The sequence below is a fragment of the Chiloscyllium punctatum genome, chromosome 17, assembly GCF_047496795.1.
Source record: "Chiloscyllium punctatum isolate Juve2018m chromosome 17, sChiPun1.3, whole genome shotgun sequence".
NCBI lineage: Eukaryota > Metazoa > Chordata > Chondrichthyes > Orectolobiformes > Hemiscylliidae > Chiloscyllium > Chiloscyllium punctatum.
In genome coordinates, this window is record NC_092755.1 from 48,532,610 (window position 1) to 48,555,213 (window position 22,604).

Genomic DNA, 22,604 nt, shown 5'->3' on the forward strand with positions numbered 1-22,604 from the left:
TTCCAAATAAACCTGATGGACTATAACCTGGTGTTGTGTGTGTTTTTTAACAATGGTTTCCTTCCACATCTGTACACGTATTGACCTCTGCCCTGATTATAAGTGATGTGGAGGTGCTGGTGTTGGACTGGGATGGACAAAGTTAAAAATCACATGATGCCGAAGTTTTTGATAGAAGAATTCTAACTTTTTAATAATACAAGCTGCAAACAGTCCAAAGGGTTACAGCAGAATCCACATGAATTCAAATTATATACATTCAGCAAAACAGCAATCTCAAAAACACCTTGAAGTAAAATTCTGAGGGACTTATATTTCAAGAGTACTGCTCCTTCTGATATCAGGTAGCGGTGGAGCAGGATCGTAAGACACAGAATTTGTACCACAAAAATGTAACCACAAGTAGATCTACCCAGCTTGCATCCTGAAAATAAAGGGATAGAAGTTTTAAAATAGATTTGGAAGATAAGCAGAAAGCGTTGTTCTGAAGTAATTAACGCATCAAAATGTTTCCACGAAGAGATCTATTTGAAGTATTCCTTCTATCCAGATTTTACCTAACAAGTTAATTTCTTTCAAAATTATGTTAATCCCATAATCATGAAGCACATGCAAAAAATCATAAATTATGATATTCAAAAACAATCAATTTAGTTTGTTTGCTTTTAACTTAATTAGATTTAAAAATTTGCACTTTGATTTCTCCTCATTGTTTGTTCCATTATTAATGATTTGTAGGTGCTGGTGTTGGACTGGGGTGTACAAAGTTAAAAATCACACGACACCAGGTTATAGTCCAACAGGTTTAATTGGAAGCACTAGCTTTCGGAGCGACGCTCCTTCATCAGGTGGTTGTGGAACAGGACCACAAGACACAGAATTTATGGCAAAAGGGTTACAGTGTCATGGAGCAGTAATGATGTATTAAACAAATTTTAGATTAGGTTTTTCATCTTTTAGAATGATCAGATTAATTACAGTGTGGAAACAGGCCCTTCGGCCCAACAAGTTCACACCGACCTACCGAAGCGCAACCCACCCATACCCCTAACCTAACATTACAGGCAATTTAGCATGGCCAATTCACCTGACCTGCACATCTTTGGACTGTGGGAGGAAACCGGAGCACCCGGAGGAAACCCACGCAGACACGGGGAGAACGTGCAAACTCCACACAGTCAGTCGCCTGAGGCGGGAATTGAACCCAGGTCTCTGGCGCTGTGAGGCAGCAGTGCTAACCACTGTGCCACCCACTAATGTGATATTCTAGTTTCGGTTCTTTAACATGTAAACCCCAGAACTCCTTTTAAGTTACATTCTCAAGATAGTTTCAGCTTTTCTAACAATAGGTGCCATCTCAGCACAGATGATGCATTAAAGGTGTGAGGTTAAAGTCTGTCTGTATCCCAATGTGGAGTCAGACTGGTTCTATTTCTAAAGTGGGATTTACAGAATCTTGCGAGGATTTATGCAGTTTTTGAGCAAAATAAACTGTAATTCTGCAAATACAAATTCACCCCATAAACTTATATGTGTGCACGTGCAGGAGAGACCATGTGAGTGTGTGCGTGTGGCTGGGAGTGCATATAAAAGAATGTGTATGTATGTAAGTGTGTTGGGATATAAGCCTGTGTGAGGGTGCGTGCATAGGTGTGAGTGGGCGGGAGGTGCGTGTGTGTGTACGAGAGAGAGAGCTTGTGTATGAGGGAGGGTCTGCGTGAGTGTGTGAGTATGTAGGGGTGTGTGTGCACGTGTGGCTGTGTGTGTGGAGTGCAGTGGGGTCACCTGTAGTGTGACATGTACCCAGGGTTCCAGTTGAAGCCATCCTCATGGGTACCAAACTTGGCTATCAGCCTCTGCTCAGCCACCTTGCGTTGTTGCTTGTCCCAGACTTCAACTCCCCCTCCTATTCCCCCCATGACATGCCCATTCTGGGCCTCCTCTATCACCTAAACAAGGTCACCCGCAAACTGGAGGAAGGAGACCTCATCTTCCACCTCAGGAGCGTGCAACCACACAACCTCAACATTGAATTCATCAGATTCCAAATCTCCCCAGCCCACCTTTGAACCAATCTTTGAACTCGGCTCTGCCCTCTTGACCCGACCTACCTCCAGCTTCCTTCCCTATCACAATCACCTCCTACCTTTACCCACCGAATGCCATCCCCCAGCCCCACCACCCTTCCCCTATTTATTTCTCAGTCCCCTTTTCTCTCCCCAGTCCTGATGAATATTCACGCCTGAAACATCGACTCTCTTGTTCCTCAGATGCTGCCTGACCTGCTGTGCTTTTTCCAGTTCCTCACTTTATCGACTCAGACATTAAACAAACTCAGCAGTAATATAATTTTGCTAATCATTAGAATTAGATTTTACTATCATGTTGAATCATAGAGCAGGCCATTCAGTCCATCAAGTCCACACCAACCCTCTGAAGAGTATCCCACCGAGATCCACTCCCTCTCTCCTATAAGCCTGCATTTCCCATGACTAATCCTCCTGGCCTGCACATCCATGGACACTGGGCAATTTAGCATGGCCGATCCCTCTTTGGACTGTGGGAGGAAGCCGGAGCACCTGGATGAAACCCACCCAGACACTGGGAGAATGTGTAAACTCTACACAGACAGTCGCCCAAGGCTGGGATAGACCGTGGGCCCTGGCGCCATGAAGCAGCAGTGCTAACCACTGAGCCACCACGCCACATATAATACACATGTGTACAGTGAAAAGTGTACAAAGTCGCCATTCTCCATCACCATCATGACGCCACCCAAGATTAGGTTAGAGGGGTAGGGTAAAGGGGTGGGCTGCTCTTCATGGGGTCGGTGTGGACCCAATGGGCTGAATGGGCCTGCTTGCACACTGTAGGGGTTCTATGATTCGAAGTAATGGGGATGAGCTCTGCAGCCTGTTTTCAAATAGACTTTAGGGCTGTGGGATTGGGGATTACATCCTTCTGTTTGAAGCAAACACGTTGATTGTAGAGCGGGCAATTGGTGAAACAATAAATGAGTTTGTTATCTGGAGGTAAGTCTGTATACGAAGGTTGTTAACTGGGAGTGTCTGGCCTGGACTGCTGCCTATATAAACAGCATAGGCACAGCCATGAATCATCCCATAATGCCTCAGTAGTCTAAGCTGTGTCTTCTTAAAGGTACATGCACATCATTTCAATGTAGAGCCTCAACTGTGGCTGTGGGACTCAGTTACCTCTTGGTTGAAGCAGCTGACAGACCACGTCAAGGACCTTTGACAAAATCGCCAGTAAGTACCGACTGAGTGACTCGCCAGTCCAACTTTTAGGTAGGGTGAAGGAGGAAAGCCAGAGAGTTACAGACCAGTTAGCCTAAAATCTGTGGTGGAGACTCAAGGATGAGGGGACTGTACCGCTTGAGAATTTTCAGTTAATCAGGTCGAGACTTCATGGATTGGTCATGCCTGACAAACCTCATTGAATTTTTTTGAAGGGGTGACTAAGGGGAATGTCTATGAGTGTTGTTTATATGGACTTCCAGAAGGTATTTTGCTAAAATCCCACATAAGATGCTGTTCACTAAGGTAGAAACCCACAGAATTGGGGCAATTTGGGTTACAGTTGACAGAGAAGAAGGTTTCTAAGATTACAAAGGGATCTTGACCAATTAGGTCAATGGGCTGAGGAGTGGCAAATGGAGTTCAATTTGGATTAATGTGAGGTATTGCAGTTTGGTAAAGCAAACAAAGGCAGGATTTATACAATTAATGGTAGAGGTGTGGGTGGTGTTGTAGAACAGAGGGAGACACAGGGCTTCAGATACATAGTTCTTTGAAAGTTGCGTCACAGGAACACACGATGGTTAAGAAGGCGTTTAGCACATTGCTCAGACCATGGAGTATGAGAGTTGGGACATCATACTGCAGATGTGCAGGACGTCAGTGAGACTATTTCTACAGTACAGTGTACAGTTCTGGTTGCCCTGCTATAGGAAGGATATTATTAAATCGGAGGGAGTTCAGAAAAGGTTTACGAGGATGTTACTGGGACTGGAGGGCTTGAGTTATAAGGAGAGACTGGGATGTTTTTCACGGGGCACGGGAGGTTGAGGGGTGACCTTATAGAGGCTTATAAAGTCATGAGGGAATAGATAAGGTGAATAGGAAAGGTATTTTCCCTAGGCTAGGGGAGTTCAAGACTAGGTGGCGTAATTTTTAAGGTGAGGGGAGAAAGATTTAAAAGGGACCTGAGGGGTGACTTTTTCACACAGAAGGTGGTGCGTGTGTGGAACAAACTGCCAGAGGAAGATGCAGGATGCAAGATGCAACATTTAAAAGATGGGTACATGAATAGGAAAGGTTTAGAGAGATGTGGGGTGAAACACAGGCAAGTGGGACTAGATTAGTTTGGGAACATGGTTGATGTGAACTGTTTCCATGCTGTATCACTGTATTACTCTAAGATGTAGGGGTTCAGGTGCATAGATGTTTGATGTGTCACGAGCAGGTACGGAAAATAATGAAGGTGGCTAATGGAATTCTTTATATCGAGATTACTGGAGCACAAGGATGCAGCATTAATGCCTCAGTTACAAAAAAACCTGGGTTAGACCTCACTTGGAGAAAGTGAAGACTGCAGATGCTGGAGATCAGAGTCGAGAGAGTGGTGCTGGAAAAGCACAGCAGGTCAGGCAGCATCTGAGGAGCAGGAGAATCGGCGTTCCTGATGAAGGACTTATACCTGAAATGCTGGCTCTCCTGCTCCTCGGATGCTGCCTGACCCGCTGTGCTTTTCCAGCACCACACTCTTCTCTTAGACCTCACTTGGAATACTGTGAGCAAATCGAGGCACTGTAAGGTTAGATTGACGTCGGAGGGAGTTCAATGCAGGTTTACAAGAATGATAGCTGGACTTTAGGGGTTAAGTTATGAGAAGACATTAGATAAATGAGGCCTGTGTCCTCTGGAATTTAGAAGCATTTCTGCACACACAAGGTCTGGTAGAGGTTTGGAACTCTCTTCCACAATTGGGCGTGGACGCTGGATCAGTTGTTAATGTTAAATCTGAGATAGTTTTTTTTGAGCAAAGATATTAGGAGAAGTGACCCAAAGGCAGGCATGTGGAGTTAGGCCACAGATGGTCCATGATCTTGTTGAATGGTGGAACAGGCTCGAGGGGCTGAATGGCCTCCTGCTGTTCCTATGTAATTGTATATGTCCATCTTTATTTGCCATAAGCTTTGTTTAAATGGGAAGAAAATGAACTTTGGTTTGTTTCTAAGTGTCCTCACTGGGAACTTCCTAATGGAGCTCTCCTGTTTGGTTATGCACGCTTCCTAATTCACATTTCAATGCTGGACCCTTCAGAGTAGGACTCAAACTCTCTTTTAGCATCTTACTGAGCTGTATCTTCCTTCTAGTCCCTTTAACTCTACTTGGTCTCCACAGATAGGCAATCAATACGTATCACAAAAAACCTAAAAGAACGAAGGAGAAGTACAGCACAGGAACAGGCCCTTCGGCCCTCCAAGCCTGTGCTGATCATCATACCCTAACTAAACTCAAAATCAAACCTTCTGCTCCCATTCGGTCTGTATCCCTCTATTCCCTCCCTATTCATGTAACCATCAAGATACCTATTAAATGTTGCCAACATGCCTGTTTCCACCATCCCTTTTGGCAGTGTGTTCCAGGTTCCCACCACTCTCTGTGTGAAACACTTCCCTCATACATCTCCCTTAAACAACCCCCCTCACACCTTGAATCTGTGCCCCCTTTGGGGAGGGGGGGGGGGCCTGCGGTTTCAATCCTGGGAGAAAGTCTCTGACTGTCCACCCTATCTCTGCCTCCCGTAATGTTGTTGACCTCTATCAGGCCTCCTCTCAGCCACCGTCTTTCCAGTGAAAATAATCCTTGTCTCTTTAACCTTTCCTCATAGTCAATGCTCTCGAGACCAGGTAACACCCTGGTGAACCCTCTCTGAACCCTCTCCAAAGCTTCCACGTCTTTCTGGTCGTGTGGTGACCAAAGCTGCACACAATACTCCAAATGCAGCCTCACAAAGGTTTTATTTAGCTTCAGTAGGATTTGCCAACTCTTGTACTCCACGCACCCGCCAATGAAGGTAAGCATGCCGTATGCCTTCTTAATCACCTGGGCCAACTGTGTGGGAACTGTGGACCTGCACGCCCAGAACCATCTGCATGTTATATTCCTAAGAGTTCCGCCATTCACATCTAACTTTGATCCTCCAAACTGCATCGCCTCGCATTGGTCTGGATTGAACTCCATCTGCTGTTTCTGCATCCATGTCGCCAATCTATCACCAGTCTGTTGTATCCTTTCACAATCACCAGCACTAACTCCACAAATCTTCATGTCATCTGCAAATTTACTAACCGGACCACCCATAGTTTCCGCCCGATCACGTGTGTATATATTACAAACAACAGAGATCCGAAGACTGATTCCTGTGGAACATCATAGTTACCAGTCTCCATTCTGAAAGACACCCTTCCGCCTCCAACCTCTGTCTTCTGCGACAAAGCCAGTTTTGTATCCACCTAGCCAGCCCACCCCAAATCTCATCGTGTTGAATATATATCTGAGTGTACTATCTCATCCATGTCCATCCCTGTCCTAATGATACTTGTGAGTGTAACATGGTCATGCTGTGATTCCAGTCACTCCCACATGAAGGCGCCACTGAGCCACCTCAAGCTCAAGAGTGTAGTTACAGAGTAAAAACAATGACTGCAGATGCTGGAAACCAGATCCTGGATTAGTGGTGCTGGAAGAGCACAGCAGTTCAGGCAGCATCCAACGAGCAGCGAAATCGACGTTTCGGGCAAAAGCCCTTCATCAGGAATAAAGGCAGTGAGTCTGAAGCGTGGAGAGATAAGCTAGAGGAGGGTGGGGGTGGGGAGAGAGTAGCATAGAGTACAATGGGTGAGTGGGGGAGGGGATGAATGGGATAGGTCAGGGAGGAGAGGGTGGAGTGGATAGGTGGAAAAGGAGATAGGCAGGTCGGACAAGTCAAGGGGACAGTAACTGAGCTGGAAGTTTGGAACTAGGGTGAGGTGGGTCAATAGAGCCGAAAGATTCCATCGCAATATTTAAAGCCGGGGTGGGGGAGGGTGGGGGTGGGATTCCTCATGGTATTAAACTGGGCAACGCTGGAAATGCACAGAGGTCAGGAAGCTCTGGAGAAAGCGAACTAATGGACGTTTTGAACCAGACCGACTCTTCACGAATTATCTGCTAAATTAGATTTGTCTCAAAACACCAGTCAGGTCTCTCTCTTCACAGGTTGTGCGTTTCCCCAGTTCTTTCTGTCTTTACTTCAGATTTCCAGCATTTTGCTTTATTTCGGAGTTCTTCCGAGTGTTTTCACCGACACTCATTCATTACCAAACATCCCTGAAGAACACATTGTCTCATTTCTGTTTGGATTAGTTGCTTTGTGTGAGTTGGCTTCTGCATTTCGGTATTTTATGTTGGTGCCTCTGCATCCAAAATACTTTCCTGCAAGTAAAGGACTTTGGGATACCGTGAAGGCAATGTCTCAGTGAAAGTTCATGTGAGCACAGATGTGAGACTGGGTTTTAATGACTTGGAAGGATAAGCAAAAAACTGTGAGGCAGAGGCAGCGCAAAATTCATCATCGAAAGGTCTTCTGATGAACTTGCTGCTTGCGTTTTAAAATTTAAACCAAGCTTTGCAGTTACCTGTCAATCATCTTTAACTGGCACATTCTCCATAGCAACACCTCAACTAATTAGAGATCACCTGCCAATCAGCCATCTCCTCCCACAGAGTGTATAAATATCCTATTGATCTGCAAGGGGTATTCTTGTGAATTGTCCTGATGAGTTCAAGACAAAATAAAACTTTCGTTAATGCTTTTTTAGTTGGCCAGACTCGCATGACCGAGCGACAGCTTCCTATGAGGTGTAGTGGACAGCGAAGAAGGTTACTTCAGATTACAACAGAAACCTGATCAGATGGGCCAATGGGCTGAGAGTGGCAGATGGAGTTTAATTCAGATAAATGGGAGGTGCTGAGTTTTGGGAAAGAAAATCTTAGCAGGACTTATACAGTTAATGGTAAGGTCCTAGAGAGTGTTGCTGAACAAAGAGACCTTGGAGTGCAGGTTCATAGCTCCTTGAAAGTGGAGTCGCAGGTAGATAGGATAGTGAAGGCGGCGTTTGGTATGCTTTCCTTTATTGGTCAGAGTATTGAGTACAGGAGTTGGGAGGTCATGTACAGGACATTGTTTAGGCCACTGTTGGAATATAGCGTGCAATTCTAGTCTCCTTCCGATCGGAAAGATGTTGTGAAACTTGAAAGGGTTCAGAAAAGATTTACAAGGATGTTGGAGGGTTGGAGGATCTGAGCTACAGGGAGAAGCTGAACAGGCTGGGGCTGTTTTCCCTGGAGCGTCGGAGACTGAGGGGGTGACCTTATAGAGGTTTATAAAATCATGAGGGCCATGGACAGGGTAAATAGGCAGAGTCTTTTCCCTGGGGTTGTGGAGTCCAGAACTAGAGGGTAAAAGTTTAGGGTGAGAGGGGAAAAGATAGAAAAGAGACTTACAGGGCAACTTTATCACACAGAGGGTGGTGTGTGAATGGAATGTGCTGCCAGAGGAAGTGATGGAGGCTGGTACAATTGCAACATTTAAGAGGCATTTGTATGAATAGGAAGGGTTTGGAGGGATATGGGCTGGGTGCTGGCAGATGGGACTAGATTGGGTTGGGATGTCTGGTCGGCATGGATGGGTTGGACCGAAGGGTCTGTTTCCATGCTGTATGTCTGAACGACTCTATCACAATATCTTAACGTTTTCGAGCAAGGGCAGAGAAAAGCGATACAATATCTATGTCCTGTCCCGAGTGTGCTTTATCACTCAGAATGAAGAGGACAGCAAAATTTCCTCTGGACATGGGGGGCATTAATAATTGACTCATTTCTACAGGAAAAGCCACATCAAAAGCCACAAGCAACAGCTAGGGCTGGTCAGCGAACCAGATGGAGAGCTCAACCAGATGTAAATGCAGCTTCCCTGATTGTTGGACATTTGAAATCTATGGTCCACAAGCGGACTACGTGGATCGGTGTGGGTGCATTGATAGAGACTGTGCTGTGGTACGGTGTGGGTGCATTGATAGAGACTGTGCTGTGGTACGGTGTGGGTGTATTGATAGAGACTGTGCTGTGGTATGGTGTGGGTGTATTGATGGAGACTGTGCTGTGGTACGGTGTGGGTACATTGATGGGGACTGTGCTGTGGTACGGTGTGGGTGTATTGATGGAGACTGTGCTGTGGTACGGTGTGGGTGTATTGATGGAGACTGTGCTGTGGTATGGTGTGGGTGTATTGATGGAGACTGTGCTGTGGTACGGTGTGGGTACATTGATGGGGACTGTGCTGTGGTACGGTGTGGGTGTATTGATGGAGACTGTGCTGTGGTACGGTGTGGGTACATTGATGGAGACTGTGCTGTGGTACGGTGTGGGGGCATTGATGGAGACTGTGCTGTGGTACGGTGTGGGTACATTGATGGAGACTGTGCTGTGGTACCGTGTGGGTGTATTGATGGAGACTGTGCTGTGGTACGGTGTGGGTGTATTGATGGAGACTGTGCTGTGGTACGGTGTGGGTACATTGATGGAGACTGTGCTGTGGTACGGTGTGGGTACATTGATGGAGATTGTGCTGTGGTACGGTGTGGGTGTATTGATGGAGACTGTGCTGTGGTACGGTGTGGGTACATCGATGGAGACTGTGCTGTGGCACAGTGTTGGTGCATTGGTGGAGACTGTGCTGTGGTACGGTGTGGGGGCATTGATGGAGACTGTGCTGTGGTACGGTGTGGGTACATTGATGGAGACTGTGCTGTGGTACGGTGTGGGTACATTGATGGAGACTGTGCTGTGGTACGGTGTGGGTACATTGATGGAGACTGTGCTGTGGTACGGTGTGGGTACATTGATGGAGACTGTGCTGTGGTACGGTGTGGGTACATTGATGGAGATTGTGCTGTGGTACGGTGTGGGTGTATTGATGGAGACTGTGCTGTGGTACGGTGTGGGTACATCGATGGAGACTGTGCTGTGGCACAGTGTTGGTGCATTGGTGGAGACTGTGCTGTGGTACGGTGTGGGGGCATTGATGGAGACTGTGCTGTGGTACGGTGTGGGTACATTGATGGAGACTGTGCTGTGGTACGGTGTGGGTACATTGATGGAGACTGTGCTGTGGTACGGTGTGGGTACATTGATGGAGACTGTGCTGTGGTACGGTGTGGGTACATTGATGGGGACTGTGCTGTGGTACGGTGTGGGTACATTGATGGAGACTGTGCTGTGGTACGGTGTGAGTGTATTGATGGAGACTGTGCTGTGGTACGGTGTGGGTGTATTGATGGAGACTGTGCTGTGGTACGGTGTGGGTGTATTGATGGAGACTGTGCTGTGGTACGGTGTGGGTGTATTGATGGAGACTGTGCTGTAGTACGGTGTGGGTGTATTGATGGAGACTGTGCTGTAGTACGGTGTGGGTACATTGATGGAGACTGTGCTGTGGAACGGTATGGGTGCCCTATACCTTCCTCCATTCACCTTAAAATGTTTCCCCTCATGATAGCCTTTTCCACCCTGGGAAAAGCTCTGTGACTATCCACTCTGTCTGTGCCTCTCATCATGTTGTACACCTCTAACAAGTCACCTCTCATCTTCGTTCACTCCATCGAGGAAAGCCCCAGCTCTCTCAACCTTTCTTCATAAGACATGCCCTCCATTCAGGCAGCCTCCTGCTAAGTCTCCTCTGCACCCTCTCTAAAGCTTCCACATCTTTCCTATAATGAGGTGATGAGAACTGGACTCAATATTCCAGGTGTGGTCTAACCAGGGCTGTATAGACCTGCAGCATAACCTCGAGGCTAGTAAACTCAATTCCCCTGCTAATGAAAGCCAATACACCATGCACCCTCTTCATAATCCTATCGAATTGGGTGGCAACTTTGAGGGATGTATGGACGTGGACCCCAAGATCCCTCTGTTCCTCCACACTGCCAAGAATCCTGCCTTTAACCCTGTGTTCTGCATTCATATTTGACCTTCCAAAGTGAATCACTTCACGCTTTTCCAACTTGAACTCCATCTGTCACTTCTCAGCCCAGCTCTGTATCCTGTCAATGTCCCGTTGCAACCTACAACAGCCCTCGACACTATCCACAACTCCACCAATCGTTTGTGTCATCAGCAAACCTTACAAACACACCCTTCCACTTCCTCATCCAAGTCATTTATAAAAATCACAAAGAGCAGAGGTCTCACCATATATATCTGTGGAGCCTCTCTGGTCAGTAAGCTCCAGGCTGAATACTTTCCATCTACTACCACCTCAGTCTTCTGTGGGCCAGCCAGTTCTGTATCCAAACAGCCGGATTTCTCTGTATCCCATGCCTCCTTACCTTCTGAATGAGCCCACCATGGGGAACCTTATCAAACACCTTGCTCAAATCCATGTACACCACACCCATTGCTCTACCTTTATCAATGTGTTTTGTCACACCCTCAAAGAATTCAATAAGGCTTGTGAGGCATGACCTGCCCCTCACAAAGCCATGCTGACTATCTCGAATCAAACTATAGTCTTCCAAATAATCATAAATCCTGTCTCTCAGAATCCTCTCCAATATTTTGCCTCCCACAGACATAAGACTGACTGCTCTGTAATTCTTCAACTTCATGAACACCTTCCATCCTGAACTCAAGTTAACCTGGACCATCTCAGACACCTCCTTCCCCTTCCTGGACCTCTCAACCGCCATTTCTGGTGACCAACTCAACACAGACATCTACGAGAAAGCCACTGACTCTCACAGCTAATTGGACTACCCGTCCTCCCAGCCTACCTCCTGTAAAAACACTATCCCTTATTCCCATCTGCTCCCAGGAGGACCAGTTCTACCATACAACATCCCAGATGGCCTCCTTCTTCAAAGACTGCACTTTCCCCTCCCACGTGGTTGATGATGCCCTGCAGTGGATCTCCTCCACTTCCTGCACCTCTGCCCTTGAACCCACCCCCCCCCCCCCTCCAATTGCAATAAGGACAGAAGCCCCCTGGTCCTCACCTTCCACCCCAACAACCTATGTATACAACACATCTTCCTCTGCCATTTCCACCACCTACACTCAGACCCCACCACCAGAGAGATATTTCCCTCCCCACTCCTCTCAGCGTTCCGCACAGACCATTCCCTCTGCGACTCCCTTGTTATGTCCCCACCCCCCACCAACCCACCCTCCCCTCCCGGCACCTTCCCCTCCCACCACAAGAGGTGTATAACCTGCACCCACACCTCCCCCCCCCTCACCTCCATCCAAGGCCCCAAAGGATCCTTCCACATCCGACAGAGATTTACCTGCACTCCCACACACGCCATCTACTGTGCCTGTTGTTCCCGATGTGGTGTCCTTTACATACGGGAGACAGGATGGCAACTCGCAGAATGTTGCAGAGAACATCTCTGGGACACACACACCAAACCTACCCACCGCCCTGTGACTGGCCACTTTAACTCGCCCATCCCTCTCTGCCAAGGACGTGCAAGTCCTTGGCCTCCTCCACCACCAAACCCTAACTACCCAACGCCTGGAGGAAGAACGCCTCATCGTCCACCTTGGGACCCTCCAATCACACGGGGTCAATGTGGATTTCACCAGGTTTCCCCTCCTCCCTCCCTCCCCCCCCCACCCAACCTTCTCCCAGATCCAACCTTCCAACCCGGCACTGCCCTCATGAACTGTCCTTCCCGCCTATCCATTCCACCCTGCCCTCCGACCTATCACCTTCTCCCCTACCTCCGTCAACCTATCACATTCCCAGCTACCAACCCTCCAGCCCCACTCCCTCCCATTTATCTCTCAGCCCCCTTGGGCCACCCCCTCACTCCTGACAAAGGGCTGATGCCCGAAACATGGACTAGCCTGTTCCTCAGATGCTGTGCTTTTCCAGCACCACACTCTTCAATGCCTCAATTTGGTGAAAAGAAGTCATTTTCACTGCCAGGAAGGTTAATACCTGGAGGAGACCGAGTCAAGGGATAAGCAAACAAACACGGGGAGGAGATAAAATCTTTTTTTAACTCAGTAATTGTTTCTGAATGATGAAGCAGAGGGAACTGAATAGGTATGAAATACAATCCCAAACTGGTTCAAGACCAGCACGGTTGAATTTTTATCAGCTGAGAAACAGAGGGGCAGAGAGAGGGAGGGGGCGGGGGGGGGGGGCAGAGAGAGAGGGGGGAGAGATAGAGAGGGGGCAGAGAGAGGGGGCAGAGAGAGGGGGCAGAGAGAGGGGGCAGAGAGAGTGGGCAGAGAGAGAGAAGGAGGAGAGATAGAGAGAGGGGGCAGAGAGAGGGGGCAGAGAGAGGGGGCAGAGAGAGAGAAGGAGGAGAGATAGAGAGAGGGGGCAGAGAGAGGGGGCAGAGAGAGGGGGCAGAGAGAGGGGGCAGAGAGAGAAGGGCAGAGAGAGGGGGGGGAGAGATAGAGAGGGGGCAGAGACTGAGGGGGCCAGAGAGAGAGAGATGGGGATGGGGGGGGCAGAGACTGAGGGGGGCATGGGGGGGGGGGGGTGGTGGCAGAGAGTGGGGGGGGGGGCAGAAACTGAGAAAGAAAACGACCCAGGGAAACAAAGATTTTCTAAAGGAGTTTGTATCAGCCTGGGAGGATTTCCTCGCTGTTATTAGGTTTCTGAATGTTACTCACAAATTTCAAATCTAATGTTGTTGTCACTCTCTGTGCACCTTCTCTCCAGCTGTAACATGGTATTCCTCGCTCTGTTCTATTACCCTGATAGAGTTTGATCTGCCCAAATGCGCGCAAAATAAAACTTCTTCACTGTGTGACAATAATCAATCAAATCAAATTAAATGCTATAACCATCCGACTTGGAATCAAACCTGTTCCAACTCCCAAGGCCTGACTAACGGATCTCGATGAAGGGTTTTACCCGAGCTGTGGCAATGGGTTTGATGGTGTGTGGGACCTTTGGGAAGGCAGAGAGTTATTGATAAGTTGGCCATCGTTGACAGATGAGGGCTGGGGTGGCCGGTGAAGAGACTTCAATGAGCTTTCTGAGTGAGATTTCTGGTCCCCACCAATGGTGTGGGGGCAACTGAGAAACGAGGTCACTCTGAAAACCATGGTGAACTCAGGATTTTAAAATGTTAGCTCTGATTTACTGTTTGTGTTTAGAGACAATTTCCGCTGGTTTCCAGACATCGAAGAGTAGATGAAGGGCTGACACGTGACAGCAGCAGATCACGTTGAATACCTGAAACAGGAGTAGAACAGCCATTGAGGCCTGGGATCCACAAGGGGATATAAAAACATGACCAATCCAAGAGGCGAAGGGCAGGAGGATGGCTTCCTGTGTAGTCAGGGTGTAACTCTGTTTAGTCAGGGAACTAGGGATCCAATAATCTTCACTCACACCGTCACCCACACTCCCAGTTACACTGTCACCCACACTCCCAGTTACACCGTCACCCACACTCCCAGTTACACTGTCACTCACACTCCCAGTTACACCGTCACCCACGTTCACAGTTGCACTGTCACTCACACTCACAGTTACACCGTCACCCACGATCACAGTTACACTGTCACCCACACACACAGTTACATCGTCACCCACACTCCCAGTTACACCGTCACCCACACTCCCAGTTACACTGTCACCCACACTCACAGTTACACCGTCACCCACGTTCACAGTTGCACTGTCACTCACACTCACAGTTACACCGTCACCCACGATCACAGTTACACCGTCACCCACAATCACAGTTACACCGTCACCCACGATCACAGTTACACCGTCACCCACACTCCCAGTTACACCGTCACCCACGTTCACAGTTGCACTGTCACCCACACACACAGTTACATCGTCACCCACACTCCCAGTTACACCGTCACCCACACTCCCAGTTACACCGTCACCCATGATAACAGTTACACCGTCACCCACGATCACAGTTACACCGTCACCCACGATCACAGTTACACCGTCACCCACGATCACAGTTACACTGTCACCCACACACACAGTTACACCGTCACTCACACACACAGTTACACCGTCACCCACAATCCCAGTTACACCGTCACACACACACACAGTTACACCGTCACCCACACATACAGTTACACCTTCACCCACACTCCCAGTTACACCGTCATACACACACAGTTACACCGTCACCCACGATCACAGTTACACCGTCACCCACAATCACAGTTACACCGTCACCCACGTTCACAGTTACACTGTCACCCACACTCCCAGTTACACTGTCACCCACACTCCCAGTTACACCGTCACACACACACAGATACACCGTCACCCACAATCACAGTTACACCGTCACCCACGATCACAGTTACACCGTCACCCACACTCCCAGTTACACTGTCACCCACACTCTCAGTTACACCGTCATCCACACTCCCAGTTACACCGTCACCCACACTCCCAGTTACACCGTCACCCACACTCCCAGTTACACTGTCACCCACAGTCCCAGTTACACTGTCACCCACACTCACAGTTACACCGTCACCCACGTTCACAGTTGCACTGTCACTCACACACACAGTTACACCGTCACCCACGATCACAGTTACACCGTCACCCACAATCACAGTTACACCGTCACCCACGATCACAGTTACACCGTCACCCACACTCCCAGTTACACCGTCACCCACGTTCACAGTTGCACTGTCACCCACACACACAGTTACATCGTCACCCACACTCCCAGTTACATCGTCACCCACACTCCCAGTTACACCGTCACCCACACTCCCAGTTACACCGTCACCCATGATCACAGTTATACTGTCACCCACGATCACAGTTACACCGTCACCCACGATCACAGTTACACCGTCACCCAAGATCACAGTTACACTGTCACCCACACTCACAGTTACACCATCACCCACACACAGTTACACCGTCACCCACAGTTACACCGTCACCCACACTCCCAGTTACACCGTCACCCACACACACAGTTACACCGTCACTCACACACACAGTTACACCGTCACCCACAATCCCAGTTACACCGTCACACACACACAGTTACACCGTCACCCACACATACAGTTACACCGTCACCCACACTCCCAGTTACACCGTCACCCACAATCACAGTTACACCGTCACCCACAATCACAGTTACACCGTCACCCACGTTCACAGTTACACTGTCACCCACACTCCCAGTTACACTGTCACCCACAATCCCAGTTACACCGTCACACACACACAGTTACACCGTCACCCACAATCACAGTTACACCGTCACCCACGATCACAGTTACACCGTCACCCACACTCCCAGTTACACTGTCACCCACACTCCCAGTTACACTGTCATCCACACTCCCAGTTACACTGTCATCCACACTCACAGTTACACCGTCACCCACGATCACAGTTACACCGTCACCCACGATCACAGTTACACCGTCACCCACGATCACAGTTACACCGTCACCCACACTCCCAGTTACACCGTCACCCACACTCCCAGTTATACTGTCACCCACACACACAGTTACACTGTCACCCACGATCACAGTTACACTGTCACCCACGATCACAGTTACACTGTCACCCACACTCACAGTTACACTGTCACCCACACTCACAGTTACACCGTCACCCACGATCACAGTTACACCGTCACCCACACTCCCAGTTACACCGTCACCCACACTCACAGTTACACCGTCACCCACACACAGTTACACCGTCACCCACAGTTACACTGTCACCCACACTCCCAGTTACACCGTCACCCACACTCCCAGTTACACCGTCACCCACACACACAGTTACACTGTCACCCACACTCACAGTTACACCGTCACCCACACTCACAGTTACACCGTCACCCACACTCACAGTTACACCGTCACCCACGATCACAGTTACACCGTCACCCACGATCACAGTTACACCGTCACCCACGTTCACAGTTGCACTGTCACCCACACACACAGTTACATCGTCACCCACACTCCCAGTTACACCGTCACCCACACTCCCAGTAACACCGTCACCCATGATCACAGTTACACCGTCACCCACGATCACAGTTATACTGTCACCCACGATCACAGTTACACCGTCACCCACGATCACAGTTACACTGTCACCCACACTCACAGTTACACCATCACCCACACACAGTTACACCGTCACCCACAGTTACACTGTCACCCACACTCCCAGTTACACCGTCACCCACACATACAGTTACACCTTCACCCACGCTCCCAGTTACACCGTCATACACACACAGTTACACCGTCACCCACGATCACAGTTACACCGTCACCCACACTCCCAGTTACACCGTCACCCATGTTCACAGTTGCACTGTCACCCACACACACAGTTACATCGTCACCCACACTCCCAGTTACACCGTCACCCACACTCACAGTTACACCGTCACCCATGATCACAGTTACACCGTCACCCACGATCACAGTTATACTGTCACCCACGATCACAGTTACACCGTCACCCACGATCACAGTTACACTGTCACCCACACTCACAGTTACACCATCACCCACACACAGTTACACCGTCACCCACAGTTACACTGTCACCCACACTCCCAGTTACACCGTCACCCACACACACAGTTACACCGTCACTCACACACACAGTTACACCGTCACCCACAATCCCAGTTACACCGTCACACACACACAGTTACACCGTCACCCACACATAAAGTTACACCTTCACCCACACTCCCAGTTACACCGTCATACACACACAGTTACACCGTCACCCACAATCACAGTTACACCGTCACCCACACTCACAGTTACACCGTCACCCACGTTCACAGTTACACTGTCACCCACACTCCCAGTTACACTGTCACCCACAATCCCAGTTACACCGTCACACACACACAGTTACACCGTCACCCACAAGCACAGTTACACCGTCACCCACGATCACAGTTACACCGTCACCCACACTCCCAGTTACACCTTCACCCACACTCCCAGTTACACCGTCATCCACACTCACAGTTACACTGTCATCCACACTCACAGTTACACTGTCACCCACACTCACAGTTACACCGTCACCCACGATCACAGTTACACCGTCACCCACAATCACAGTTACACCGTCACCCACGATCACAGTTACACAGTCACCCACGATCACAGTTACACCGTCACCCACACTCACAGTTATACTGTCACCCACACACACAGTTACACTGTCACCCACGATCACAGTTACACCGTCACCCACGATCACAGTTACACTGTCACCCACACTCACAGTTACACTGTCACCCACACTCACAGTTACACTGTCACCCACGATCACAGTTACACCGTCACCCACACTCCCAGTTACACCGTCACCCACACTCACAGTTACACCGTCACCCACACACAGTTACACCGTCACCCACAGTTACACTGTCACCCACACTCCCAGTTACACCGTCACCCACACACACAGTTACACCGTCACCCACACACACAGTTACACCGCCACCCACAATCCTAGTTACACCATCATACACACACAGTTACACCGTCACCCACACACACAGTTACACCGTCACCAACACTCCCAGTTACACCATCACTCACACACACAGTTACACCATCACTCACACACACAGTTACACCGTCACCCACACACAGAGTTACACCGCCACCCACAATCCCAGTTACACCGTCACACACACACACAGTTACACTGTCACCAACATTCCCAGTTACACCATCACTCACACACACAGTTACACCATCACTCACACACACAGTTACACCGTCACCCACACTCCCAGTTACACCGTCACCCACAATCCCAGTTACTTCGTCACCCACACTCACAGTTACACCGTCACCCAAACTCACAGTTACACCGTCACCCACACTCACAGTTACACCATCACCCACGATCACAGTTACACTGTCACCCACACTCCCAGTTACACCGTCACCCACACTCCCAGTTACACTGTCACACACACACAGTTACACCGTCACCCACACTCCCAGTTACACCGTCACCCACACTCCCAGTTACACCATCACCCACACTCCCAGTTACACCGTCACCCACAATCACAGTTACATCATCACCCACGCTCCCAGTTACACTGTCACCCACACTCACAGTTACACCGTCACCCACGATCACAGTTACACTGTCACCCACACTCCCAGTTACACCGTCACCCACACTCACAGTTACACTGTCACCCACAATCCCAGTTACACTGTCACCCACAATCCCAGTTACACTGTCACCCACACTCACAGTTACACTGTCACCCACAATCCCAGTTACACCGTCACACACACACAGTTACACCGTCACCCACACTCCCAGTTACACCGTCATCCACACTCACAGTTACACTGTCATCCACACTCACAGTTACACTGTCATCCACACTCACAGTTACACTGTCATCCACACTCACAGTTACACCGTCACCCACGATCACAGTTACACCGTCACCCACGATCACAGTTACACCGTCACCCACGATCACAGTTACACCGTCACCCACACTCCCAGTTACACCGTCACCCACACTCACAGTTACACTGTCACCCACACACACAGTTACACTGTCACCCACACTCCCAGTTACACTGTCACCCACACTCACAGTTACACCGTCACCCACACACAGTTACACCGTCACCCACAGTTACACCGTCACCCACACTCCCAGTTACACCGTCACCCACACACACAGTTACACCGTCACCCACACACAGAGTTACACCGCCACCCACAATCCCAGTTACACCGTCACACACACACAGTTACACCGTCACCCACACTCCCAGTTACACCGTCACCCACACAGACAGTTACACCATCACTCACACACACAGTTACACCATCACCCACACAGACAGTTACACCATCACTCACACTCACAGTTACACTGTCACCCACACTCACAGTAACATTGTCACCCACACTCACAGTAACATTGTCACCCACAGTCACAGTTGCGCCGTCACCCACACTCACTATTACACTGTCACCCCCACACACAGTTACACCGTCACCCACACTCACAGTTACACCGTCACCCACACTCCCAGTTACACTGTCACCCACACTCCCAGTTACACTGTCACCCACACTCCCAGTTACACCGTCACCCACAATCCCAGTTACACCGTCACCCACACTCACAGTTACACCGTCACCCACACTCCCAGTTACACTGTCACCCACACTTACAATGACACTGTCACCCACACTTACAATGACACCGTCACCCACACTCACAGTTACACCGTCACCCACACTCACAGTTACACCGTCACTCACACACACAGTTACACTGTCACCCACAATCCCAGTTACACCGTCACACACACACACAGTTACACTGTCACGCACAGTTACACTGTCACCCACACTCCCAGTTACACCGTCACCCACACACACAGTTACACCATTACTCACACACACAGTTACACCGTCACCCACAATCCCAGTTACACCGTCACACACACACAGTTACACCGTCACCCACACACACAGTTACACCGTCACCAACACTCCCAGTTACACCATCACTCACACACACAGTTACACCATCACTCACACACACAGTTACACCGTCACTCACACACACAGTTACACCGTCACCCATACTCCCAGTTACACCGTCACCCACACTCACAGTTACACCGTCACCCAAACTCACAGTTACACCGTCACCCACATCACAGTTACACCGTCACCCACACTCCCAGTTACACTGTCACCCACACTCCCAGTTACACCGTCACCCACACTTACAATGACACCGTCACCCACACTCACAGTTACACCGTCACCCACACTCACAGTTACACCGTCACTCACACACACAGTTACACTGTCACCCACAATCCCAGTTACACCGTCACACACACACACAGTTACACTGTCACGCACAGTTACACTGTCACCCACACTCCCAGTTACACCGTCACCCACACACACAGTTTCACCATTACTCACACACACAGTTACACCGTCACCCACAATCCCAGTTACACCGTCACACACACACAGTTACACCGTCACCCACACACACAGTTACACCGTCACCAACACTCCCAGTTACACCATCACTCACACACACAGTTACACCATCACTCACACACACAGTTACACCGTCACTCACACACACAGTTACACCGTCACCCATACTCCCAGTTACACCGTCACCCACACTCCCAGTTACACTGTCACCCACAATCACAGTTACACCGTCACCCACAATCACAGTTACACTGTCACCCACAATCACAGTTACGCCGTCACCCACGATCACAGTTGTACTGTCACCCACACTCACTATTACACCGTCACCCACACGCACTATTACACTGTCACCCACACTCACTATTACACCGTCACCCACACTCACTATTACACCGTCACCCACACTCACTATTACACTGTCACCCACACTCACTATTACACCGTCACCCACACTCACTATTACACTGTCACCCACACTCACTATTACACCGTCACCCACACACACTATTACACCGTCACCCACACTCACTATTACACCGTCACCCACACTCACTATTACACCGTCACCCACACTCACTATTACACCGTCACCCACACTCACTATTACACTGTCACCCACACTCACTATTACACCGTCACCCACACTCACTATTACACCGTCACCCACACTCACTATTACACTGTCACCCACACTCACTATTACACTGTCACCCACACTCACTATTACACCGTCACCCACACTCACTATTACACCGTCACCCACACTCACTATTACACTGTCACCCACACTCACTATTACACCGTCACCCACACTCACTATTACACCGTCACCCACACACACTATTACACCGTCACCCACACTCACTATTACACCGTCACCCACACTCACTATTACACCGTCACCCACACTCACTATTACACTGTCACCCACACACACTATTACACCGTCACCCACACTCACTATTACACCGTCACCCACACACACAGTTACACTGTCACCCACGATCACAGTTACACCGTCACCCACGATCACAGTTACACTGTCACCCACACTCACAGTTACACTGTCACCCACACTCACAGTTACACTGTCACCCACGATCACAGTTACACCGTCACCCACACTCCCAGTTACACCGTCACCCACACTCACAGTTACACCGTCACCCACACACAGTTACACCGTCACCCACAGTTACACTGTCACCCACACTCCCAGTTACACCGTCACCCACACACACAGTTACACCGTCACCCACACACACAGTTACACCGCCACCCACAATCCTAGTTACACCATCATACACACACAGTTACACCGTCACCCACACACACAGTTACACCGTCACCAACACTCCCAGTTACACCATCACTCACACACACAGTTACACCATCACTCACACACACAGTTACACCGTCACCCACACACAGAGTTACACCGCCACCCACAATCCCAGTTACACCGTCACACA

At 49.3% G+C, this 22,604-nt stretch overlaps 1 long non-coding RNA gene across 1 annotated transcript in view; it reads right to left on the reverse strand.

The window, feature by feature from the left end:
• Window positions 1-231: 231 nt before the first annotated feature.
• Window positions 232-22,604, reverse strand: part of LOC140487684 (uncharacterized) — a 39,029-nt gene continuing 16,656 nt past the window's right edge. Inside the window, exons 2-3 of the long non-coding RNA XR_011962867.1 lie at window positions 14,234-14,325; window positions 232-424 (exon numbers count right to left, since the gene is read on the reverse strand). This is a non-coding gene — a long non-coding RNA (uncharacterized lncRNA). The remainder of the gene's footprint in view (window positions 425-14,233; window positions 14,326-22,604) is intronic.